We start from the raw sequence: 10219 nt of genomic DNA, 5'->3' as shown, positions 1-10219 counted from the left end.
TTAAAGCTTGCTTCAAGCTTTTAAACATCCATTTGATCTTACCTTACCCCAAATTCACCTATAAAAACTTGTTTTAGTCACTTGACAAGGAGATTGATCATCAAAGAAAGAAGGAAAGAGGAAAGAAACTAGAGAATTTAAATTCAAGTGAGGTAAGCACATTAATTTGTAAGTTTGAAATTTAGTAGTTGTGTTTATAGCTTGAATTACTTGTAATATGTTTAAAATGAAAAGAAATTAATTGTGGGAGGATTAAAGCAAAATTCATCCAGCTAGGGTTTTGATGTGTGTGCATGAATTTGATGGACGTAAAGGTGTGTATGAGTTTGATAGAGTTAAAGAAGCATGTATATAGCCATTGAATTGGTTAAATGCATGAAATTGATGAGTTAGGGTTTTGAATGCTAGGGTTTGGAACCAAATTTTGGAGAAATGCATAAATGATGACTTTGGTCTATTGTGAGATGAAAAATGGTCAATAATGACCAAAAGAGGTGTGTGGGAATTGTTGGAATGAAAACCAAATTCGTAGGTCCAATGGTCATGCTGCTGGCAGCATGACCAAACCCACTTTGAAGGACCAAAACTCAAATTTTACAAGTCCAATTGATATGCCAAAAATTGGGGATGAAAATAGACATAAAAGAGCACAATTTTCATTAAGGAACCATGCCCAAAAACTGACCAAAACTGGGTGAACAAATTGACCAAAGTGAAATGAGAGCAGGCTGCCACTGCACCAAACTGACCAAATGAACAGTAATCATAACTCGAGCTAGGAAGGTCAAATTGACCTGAAATTTTACCAGCAATTAGATAAGGTATAGATCTAAAACTGTTATGAAGAACACCACCCCAAATTATGCCATTAACCCATTCAAATTATTGAGAAAATTTGAGTTACCAAACCTGCAACTCTGCAGAATTTCTATTGAGCAGTAATGTTTGAAGGGTTATAACTCTCTCTACAAAACTCCGATTTAGGCGATTCTTGAACCGATGGAAATCTAAGACATAGTAGAACATTTCATATGAAGAAATTTAGACCAAATTATGAACTTAACTTAATCAAATTACTGACCAAAGTTGGATCAAAATCTGCCAGAACCCAAAATCTCAGCATGAACAGTGCACGTGAACAATTATTTTATTTTGGCCATAACTTGAGCTACAAAACTCCGATTGAGGTGATCCAAAAATGAGAATACACTTAAGACAATAAGGAACATTTTCTATGAAGGAAGTTTTGTCAAATTCCAACAGTAGATTGACCAATAGAATAGTGCAACTTAGAACTCCAAAATCGAAAATTTGCAATTTTGCCAAAATGACCTAAGCTTTGAGGAAACGACCAAAACCAACAAGTTTAATGACCAAAATGTGGTATGTGGGTGAAGTTGGAGTTCCCATACCTATTAAGCCTTAGAAAGTTAACTATTTGACGTGAATAGTGCAGTGAATAGTAACCCGAAACACAAAATTTCAAGAACGTCGAAATTAGCACGTTAGAGCTAGGTATAAGTGAAGTTAAATTTATTTTTGGATTTATGTTAAATTATGGTACTGAAACACTATAAAATTGTGTGTTTCAGTGGAAAAGAATACCGGAACAAAACCCGAGGAGTCGAGTTAAGGCCAAAAGGCGACTCATTTGAGGTTTGTGCACAACATCTTCATGCTTTAAAATTCATTGATACAGTGAACGAAATATGTATTTTACTTGTGATTTGGAATTGTTAAAAGTTTATTTGTGACATTAATTATGATGTTTTGATTAAACTGTGAAAGTTATTGTGTATATTTGAAATAGCAATGTTTAGCAAATTGTTAAGATAAGTTTTGAAACCACAGTGTCATGACCATATATTTGAACACCTCACTAGCACGACTAGTGGGGGTAATTAGTTTCGAATTTTGATTCCTTCTCTGGAGAAGTGTTGAGGTGTGCCAGTAGAAGAGGATGTGAATGGATATCCATATATTTGAGCTAGCTAGCCTTGTGATATGATTTCTCTTTAGCCTCTGGCTATTGAGATTCTATTTGTTTCGAATGGCATGATCTAACTGTGGGTTTTATGAAATGTGTTTTGATACTTTGAAATGAACTTGGTTTGCATTAAAATCTCATAATTCATGTTTTGTGTTTAATGCTCATGTTTAGTCAATTTTTGAATAAACGTGATTTTATTTTTGCATAAAGATTATTTTAGTATGTTGTGTACCACTGAGTCCTAGTACTCAGCGATAGCTTCTATTGCTGTCGCAGATACAGAGACTAGAGGAGCAGCAGACTGAGCTGCTAAAGATTGAGGATCATTCAGCCTAAAGTCTTCGGGTATAATTTATACCCTAATTGTAAATATTTCTTTTGATGTATATATTGCACATAAATGTATGGACATGTACAAATGGGTCTTGAGCAGTTGTATAAAATTTGTATAAAGTTGTAATATATATTGTAGTTTGAAATTCTCTTAATGTAAATTTTGTAATGATCTATTCAAATTGTTTTGTTTCTAATGAAATATGAATGGAACTATTTTATTTAATTTGAATGAAATGGATTGTTAGTATTTTGATGATCATGGGATACTGGATTTAAAATTGAAAGTTGATAAATGTGTTAAGAAATTGTTTGAGATTGAGTTTGAAATTGAAGCAGTTGTTGAGAAAATTTTTAGAAGTGCTTTTTACAGGTATTTGAAGAACTGTTTTCTCAAAATACAGAGGGAACTCTGTCAAAATTTTTATAAAATTTGCGGAAAAATAAAATGGGCTAAAATTTCCAACTAGCTTTTCATTTAAGTACGTGTTTTAAATACTTATTAGAAATGCTCACCACTTACCAAAAGTAAGAAATTGTTTTAAAATCCCTTGTAGGGTCCTTAATGAGTTTTCGGTAGGTGAAGTTCGGTAGTTCATTAAGTATTCTACGGGATCATGTTATGCCTTACAGAGGGGTAAGGTGTGACATCGTAACCCCTAGTGACTCGTTTTAAAACCGTGAGAGCTTCGGCCCAGAGCGGACAATATCACTAGTGGGCCGGGCCGTTACATTTGTTACAAAATGCCTAAATCACATTCTTATAAAATGCAAGTTAAAAATTTCACTTTGAAAGATCTAAGATGCTTGTTCTAGGAATGGTGAGACAATAATGACCATTTTCTTCCTTAAAGGCTTATTCACACACTTAAAAACTCAAAATAACTAATCAGAATCTGCATACCTAGATGAATATATTAATTTTTAGCTATTAAATAAGAGAACGAATAATGCTTAAGACTTTGTACCCAGCTGGAAACTTTCATTCCACTAACCATCTAGAGGCAAGTTAGATTACTTGAATAAGCAACTTCTAAAATTCAAAGACTGGTTTAAAATCCAATTTTTTTTTTATTTTTTATGAATAAATGAAATGCATGAATGTATAATAAATCTATATGCACTAAGTATGTATAACTAAGTGTATAAGGCTATATGCAGTGTATATGTATGAATATGTACCAATATGAATTAATGAATGAGTATGTCACTATATGCAAATGAAAAGGAAAAATAATTTTTGCAAAAAATTTACCCTTTCCCCCATACTCAGAATGGACATTGTCCTCAATGTTAAAAGAATGCAAGAAATGGGATAATTTGGCGATAAATTCAATGGGCTCACTCAAATACTATGCAGGAAATATGTGGCTAATATGTGCATAAAAAAAATGGATAAGTAAGCCTAATGAACTGAAAAGAAAGTGGATAAATGTTACCCTATTGCATAAGTAGTGGCAAATTGTTACCTCACTGAAGATGCAACCAATTTAATTAAAGAAAATTTTTTTGAGTTGCTACTATACTTTGCAAAAAGAAAAACAGGGTCCATGAAATCAATTAAGCACAAAATGAAATATGGAAGTAAGATTGTAATCAAGATATAGCCATTCAACAAGAAAAATTCCAAATGAGCATATTAAAAACAAGTAAAGCATTAAAGAGTCAAAATAAAAAGAAAAATATATTGGCAAATAGCTAAAAATACTAAATAAGCAACTATCTCAAATAAAAACAAAAACAAAATATTAACTAAACAAGCTAACAAGCTATGAGAGGATAAAACTAACTAAACAAGTAACTAAAAGAACTAGCTAAATAAACACCTAAATAAAACAATGAAATATAAATGCTACAAGTAATCTGTCTAGCTAAGAATAACAACTCCTTTGCCCTTGCCATCTGGAGGAGGTGGTGGTGGTGGTTTTGTGTCACGACCCAACCTATGGGCCGGACCAGCACTAGGACCTGGGCTAGCCTAAAGCCCACAAGGCCCATAGTAAGCCTAACTATTCCTCAACCCAACTCTAAGGCCCATTTGGGCCCAATTTCAAGAATTTAACCGAACAAAGTCCGGCCATAAAATGGACCATTTAACGGGGAGTTTTTGACTCGTTCGACCTGTAAACACAATATATAATAAATTGGGGAGCTCAGCTCACCCTCCTCATAATCAAATTATCATAATTCAAATGGGAGCTCAGCTCCCTCATCCAATCCCATCATGCATGCAGATAATAATTTTACAGGTCCAACATAACTTTTATAATACAGGCCCAAAATAAAATAAGTACTTCTAACACATGCGGAGTCTAAGAATTTAACTCAATGGTACAAAACACATTAAATACTATCAAGGGACCTGCGAAGAAGAAGAGCAGGTTAGCCACAACAATTAATCCTCCTGTAGCCTGGAAAAATAAATAAACAGAAGTGAGCGTTCGACTCAGAGAGTAAAATATAAATTTTAACCATAATCTCTATAGCTATCTAAAGCTAATGCACCATATGGAGTGAAATGTAACATCGTCATAAATTTCATACAAAACACATCAAAAAGGTAATTTGGAGAACTCACACACCCAACACTGTCAAACAATACATATATGGGAGCTGATCCCCTATACAGCCCTCTTAATCCAACCTATACCAGCGAGTGTCTTTCAAGCCGGACTTTCGCTTAATAAACCAAATACGGGGTCCTAGTGAGTGTCTCTCAAGCCGTGTCTACCCCGCAGGATCGATTCCCAACGAGTGTCTCTCAAGCCGTGTCTACCTGTCCTGTCCATATCCAATACCATATCACACACATGCCACGCACACACACTGCTCCAAATTACCACAAACAACATCCATGGCACTTCAACAATTGTGAATGCAATATAAAACGTGCCTAGTATTTAACTATATAGATACATATTTATAAATGATGCATAGGCATGCTTGAATATATAATAATATCGAAATTACAATTAAAATTAATTAATATTTTACTCACAGACTCAACCGAAGTCACTGTGGTGGCTGGGCGGAGGAGGAAGGCTGTCCCAACTCACTTGATAATTTTATTACAATTATTTAATACATTTGACTCAATATAAACTAAGAAAAGACCAAAGATGTCCTAAGTCATACCGAAAATCCGGCAGAGTCTCCCTTATACTTAGGACCTACCCAACCTGTAAAAGGGCTTAAAATACACTTCTATATCCACAAACCACACACCCACAACTCAATCACATCACATAGCCCCTCCTGGGCCCATCTAAACAGTCAACAATTATAATATGAAAAATTACAGTTTAGTCCTTATAATTAACTCTTTTTGCAAAAACTATCCAAATGAGCTCTAAAAATTCTAAAACTTTGACTCACGATCTTTAGTAATATTACTAAGCTAATGCAAAAGGAATTATAATTTTCTAAGCTACCATGAATATTTTATGAATTTTTAATCCCATTCAAACACTAGATAATTAAGAAAAAGTAAGGTTCAGGTTTACCTATACCGATTCCGACCCTAGAAACGTGCTCGGAACGTTTGACAATGGTAGGGTAGCTAAAATCTCGACCCAATTCTAAGACTTTTTTGGTTGCCTCTTTGTCTGGCTCGATATTTACAGATCCAGGCAACCATTGAATTTTCTCGAATTGAAGGTACCTACACGAAGCACACAACACGGGGGTTAGTATATAATTTTTATGAAATTTTCTAAGCTCATTTAGTACTCGGAAAAACACTACGAAGTTTCGTGGGACCCACCGAAAAACGGTGTTGGAAAATTTTGAAATTTATATTGTCGCGAAGCTCTCGACGAGTGGAGCACTCCGGTACTCTCGATTTTCTCGTGGGGTTTACGGTTTGCTAGAAATCTAGCCCGAAATTCGAAATGGGCTAAAACTTCTCATACAAAAATTGGGCAAATCACTGGATAGATTTTAGTGTTCTTGGTGTCTATGGAAAGCTTTCGAGGTGTAGAAGAGTTTTGACACAAGACCCGGTCTGATTGGTGGCCGGATCGGCCGGATTTTGGCCAGGAAGGCAAAGCGAAGCGCACTCGCAGGACTTCGAGCACATTTTCCGGCGGCCTGGAGCGTCGACCGACGGTGGAGAGGTGCTGGGGCGAGCTGAGGTGGCGGCGGCGCTGTGAGAGGAGGTGAGAGGAGAGAGAGAACAAGAGGGAGAGAGGAAGTTTCGGGCACGCGCGAGAGGAGGAAGAAGAAAAGAGAAATGGCCGGTTGGATTCGACCTGTCCAATCTGGTCCGGTTCGATTCGACATGTCCGATTCAAGATATAAAATTTTGAATTTTTACTCGGCCTTGGGATTGAAAACAAGGCCCAAAAATTTCGAAAAAATTATAAAAAACTCAAAAAAATTTATAGAGTCCAAATATATTTTTAGTTTTGCTACGTGGTCTTTAAATTAATTTTTAAAAATCATCAAAGTCTTATATTTTCAGAAAATCGAACCCGATTTCTAAAATCTAAAAAATTTCAAATAATTTTCTAAAATTTAAATAAAATAAAATATTAATATTTACTCAAAATAATAAATTTCAAATTAGGGGTGTTACACTTTGGCTCAAGGAGAATCTTATGTATACAAAGTGTTGGGCTAATTCCCTTTATATCATCAATTGTAAATCCCAAAACTCTCCTATATTCTCTCAAAACTTTCAATAATTTGTTAATCTCAATATCAGTCAAAGATGCATTAATTATAATAGGATATATTCCATTGGGTCCAAGAAAAGCATACCTGAGTTTGGAAGGAAGAGGTTTAAGATCTACCTTTGGAGCATCCTCTACCTTTGATGGTGGTTTAATCTCCAAAGTTTGCACTTCTTCAAGCTGAAAAATTGTAGCTTCAGGATGTGGTGGAGAGCTCTCCAAGTGTTGTGCAAAAGCAGCTATATAAGGATTGTCATCATCAATGCTCCTACCATGGACTATGCAATTTTCAAGAGGATCTTGTGGATAGCTTTTTCTGAAATGCTCTTGAACAATCTCATCAATAATGTCTACCCGTAAATAAGACTAAACTTCTTCATATTTCCTTTTCATGGCTGGATTGATGTTGAATATCATTTGATCATCTCCCACTCTAAGTGTCAATTTCTTACCCTTTACATCAATTAATGCACCAACTGTTGCCAAAAAGGGTCTTCCCAATAAGATAGGAATTTTTGTGTCTTCTTCCATATCTAAAATGACAAAGTCCATCAGAATGTAGAATTTTCGAATCTTGATAGGCACATTTTCTAGAATTCCTTCTGGATACTTAATTGAACGATCAGCCAATGAAAGATACATATTTGTGGGCTTCAACTCTCCCATATTCAACTTCTCATATATTGAAAGAGGCATTAGGCTGACGCTAGTTGTAACAGCCCGGCTCACTAGTGATATTGTCCGCTTTGGGCCAAAGCCCTTACGGTTTTAAAACGCGTTATTAGGGGTTACGAACTGCCAACTTATAAACCCAGCATCTCTCCCGTGTTTTACCGATGTGGGATTTGCCTAGGGTGTTACACTAGCTCGAAGGTCACATAAGGCATTTGCCACACAATTATCACCTATATGACAAGGAATGGAAAACACAACTGGATCTTTAAGTTTGGGAGGTAACTTCTTCTGAATTATAGCGCTGCTCTCCTAAGTTGATGGTATCATAATCCTCTAGCCTTCTCTTATTGGTAAGAATCTTCTTCAAAAACTTGGCATAACTTGGCATTTGGGATAGTGCCTCAGTGAATGACACATTGATATACAACTTCTTTAGCACTTCAAGGAATTTGCCAAATTGTTTGTCTAATTTATGCTTGATGAATCTTTGAGGGTAGGGAAGGGTGGACTTATAAGGCTCAGGTGGGATGTAGGGTTGGCTCACTTTTTCTTTTTGCTTCTTTTTCATTTTTCTTGCTCTCAACTGAATTTTCTTCTTTTGTGCTCTCTTTTTCTTTTTTCTTGTTTTCACACTCTTGACCAACTTTCTTACCACTTCTCAAGGTCACAACCTTACATTGTTCATGAGGGTTTTGTGGTTAGCTAGGTAGTTTGCCATAGGATTTGCTTCCCAATGAGCTTGCCTGTTGAGTTAATTGAGTCTCCAACATATGATTGTGGGCTTGTAATTGATCCATGGTTTGTCTCATGTGTTGCATTTCTTCCTCCAATTTGCTATTCATCTTGCTTTGTTCAGCAAAAAATTTCACCATCATGCTTTCCAAGGTTGGCTTTGGTTCATGAGGTGGAAGGGATTGTTGTGCTCTTGGTTGATATCCAGGTTGTGGCTGCCTTGTGGGCTGAAACTAAGGCCTATTCTGCTGCATATACTACTGGTTATGAGCATAGTTTGAGCTTTGACCTTGTTGAGCAAAAGTTGCTTGTGGTCTCCATGTTGAGTTATTGACATTAGAGTAAGAATTTCCCATAGGTTTTTGTTGATAACCTCCTGCATAAGTAGCTTATTCTTGCAAATAATCATCACCATAAAAAGAGTAATCAACTCCATAACTTTGGATTCCATCTGTGTAGACAACTTGTTGCATAGTTGTAGGAGTTGAGGTTGTTGCCTTTGTGCAAAAATCACTAAGTAGCTGAGTCAACTGATCAAATCTTGCATTCATGTAGCTAACTGAGTCTAGTTCATAAATCCCAGCCTTCTTTGGCTTAAGTGCTCTAGGATTTCCCCACAAATGGGTATTATGAGTAATTTTCTCTAATAGATCATAGCATTCTTCACTTGTCATTCTCATGAAATCTCCTCCTGCTTGTGAATCAATTGTGTTTCTTATGGCTGGAGTAACTCTGGTGTAGAAATTCTAAACAATCATCCATTTGGGTATTTCATGGTGAGGATATTGCTTTTTAAGCTCCTTAAATCTCATCCAAGATTCATACAAACTTTCATCATCCCTTGGTTTAAAAGCTACCATCAAATTCCTCAAATAAGTGGTCTTCCCAGGTGGGAAAAACTGAGATAGAAAAGCTTGAGATAGCTGCTCCCTGAAGGAACGGAAGCGTGAAAAACACAAGTTTATACCATTGAATTCAAAAATTTTCACCTAGGGTCACATGCATCATGCAAGATTTATTTTTATCTATTTGATTTCAATGATAAACAACATATTAAAACTCTTTTAATATGTTTTTGGATATGTATTTGCCATTTAAGATTTTAAAATTAATCAGATTAATTTTAGAACCCTAGATTAAATCAAGAACAATTACACTAACCTCTTGATGTGCTGCAGCGTGTCTGCGCCTTTGAGATTCATCTTCAGGACACCAAATGTTGTCCCTCTAGCTTGTCCACACCAAGAACACCTATGGCAGCCCTTGAACAGCTTCTAAAGCCTTTTCTATTAATTAGAAATTCAAGTTACGCTTTTAAGAGATTAGAGATGTAAACAGGACACTAGAAACAATTTCTAGCGTTCTTAATTCAAGAGATTGATGGCTAATCTCTTTGAATTGATGAGAGATGAAGAAGAATGGCTGGAGAGGCTCAAAGTGGCGTGACAATTGAGAGGAGAGGCTGCTGGTCATGTTTTCTTTTCATAACCACACTTAAATAGCTAGGTTAACACATTAAACCCTAGCCACATGTCACCTTTTGATTAGCTCTAGGTTTAAGTGACCCAATCACATTGTGCCAAGTGTCAAACCTATATTTAATCTTGATTTTAATCATCTTACATGATTAAAAAAAATTTGGCAAGCTTATGTGTAATCCCATGTGTCACCATCTCATGGTGCCACGTGTCACACTGCAAAATGACCAAAATGCCCCTGTGTCTTAATTTTAAGTTCTCAACCCAAAATAATTATTTTTCTTCTTCTAATTAATTTATATCAAATATAAATTAATTAATTAATCTCTATTAATTAA

The 10219-nt window shown here is 35.6% G+C and overlaps 1 non-coding gene across 1 annotated transcript; it reads left to right on the top strand.

Moving 5' to 3' along the window:
• Positions 1-9171: 9171 nt before the first annotated feature.
• Positions 9172-9278, top strand: LOC131171572 (small nucleolar RNA R71). Its single transcript, XR_009142232.1, has one exon. It is a non-coding gene; the product is annotated as a small nucleolar RNA R71 (small nucleolar RNA).
• The last annotated feature ends 941 nt before the right edge of the window (positions 9279-10219 follow it).

The sequence above is a fragment of the Hevea brasiliensis genome, chromosome 12 (assembly GCF_030052815.1).
Source record: "Hevea brasiliensis isolate MT/VB/25A 57/8 chromosome 12, ASM3005281v1, whole genome shotgun sequence".
NCBI classification, from domain to species: Eukaryota; Viridiplantae; Streptophyta; class Magnoliopsida; order Malpighiales; family Euphorbiaceae; genus Hevea; species Hevea brasiliensis.
Note: the sequence above shows the minus strand (reverse complement) of the source record. Positions and strands in the feature narration are given on the sequence as shown.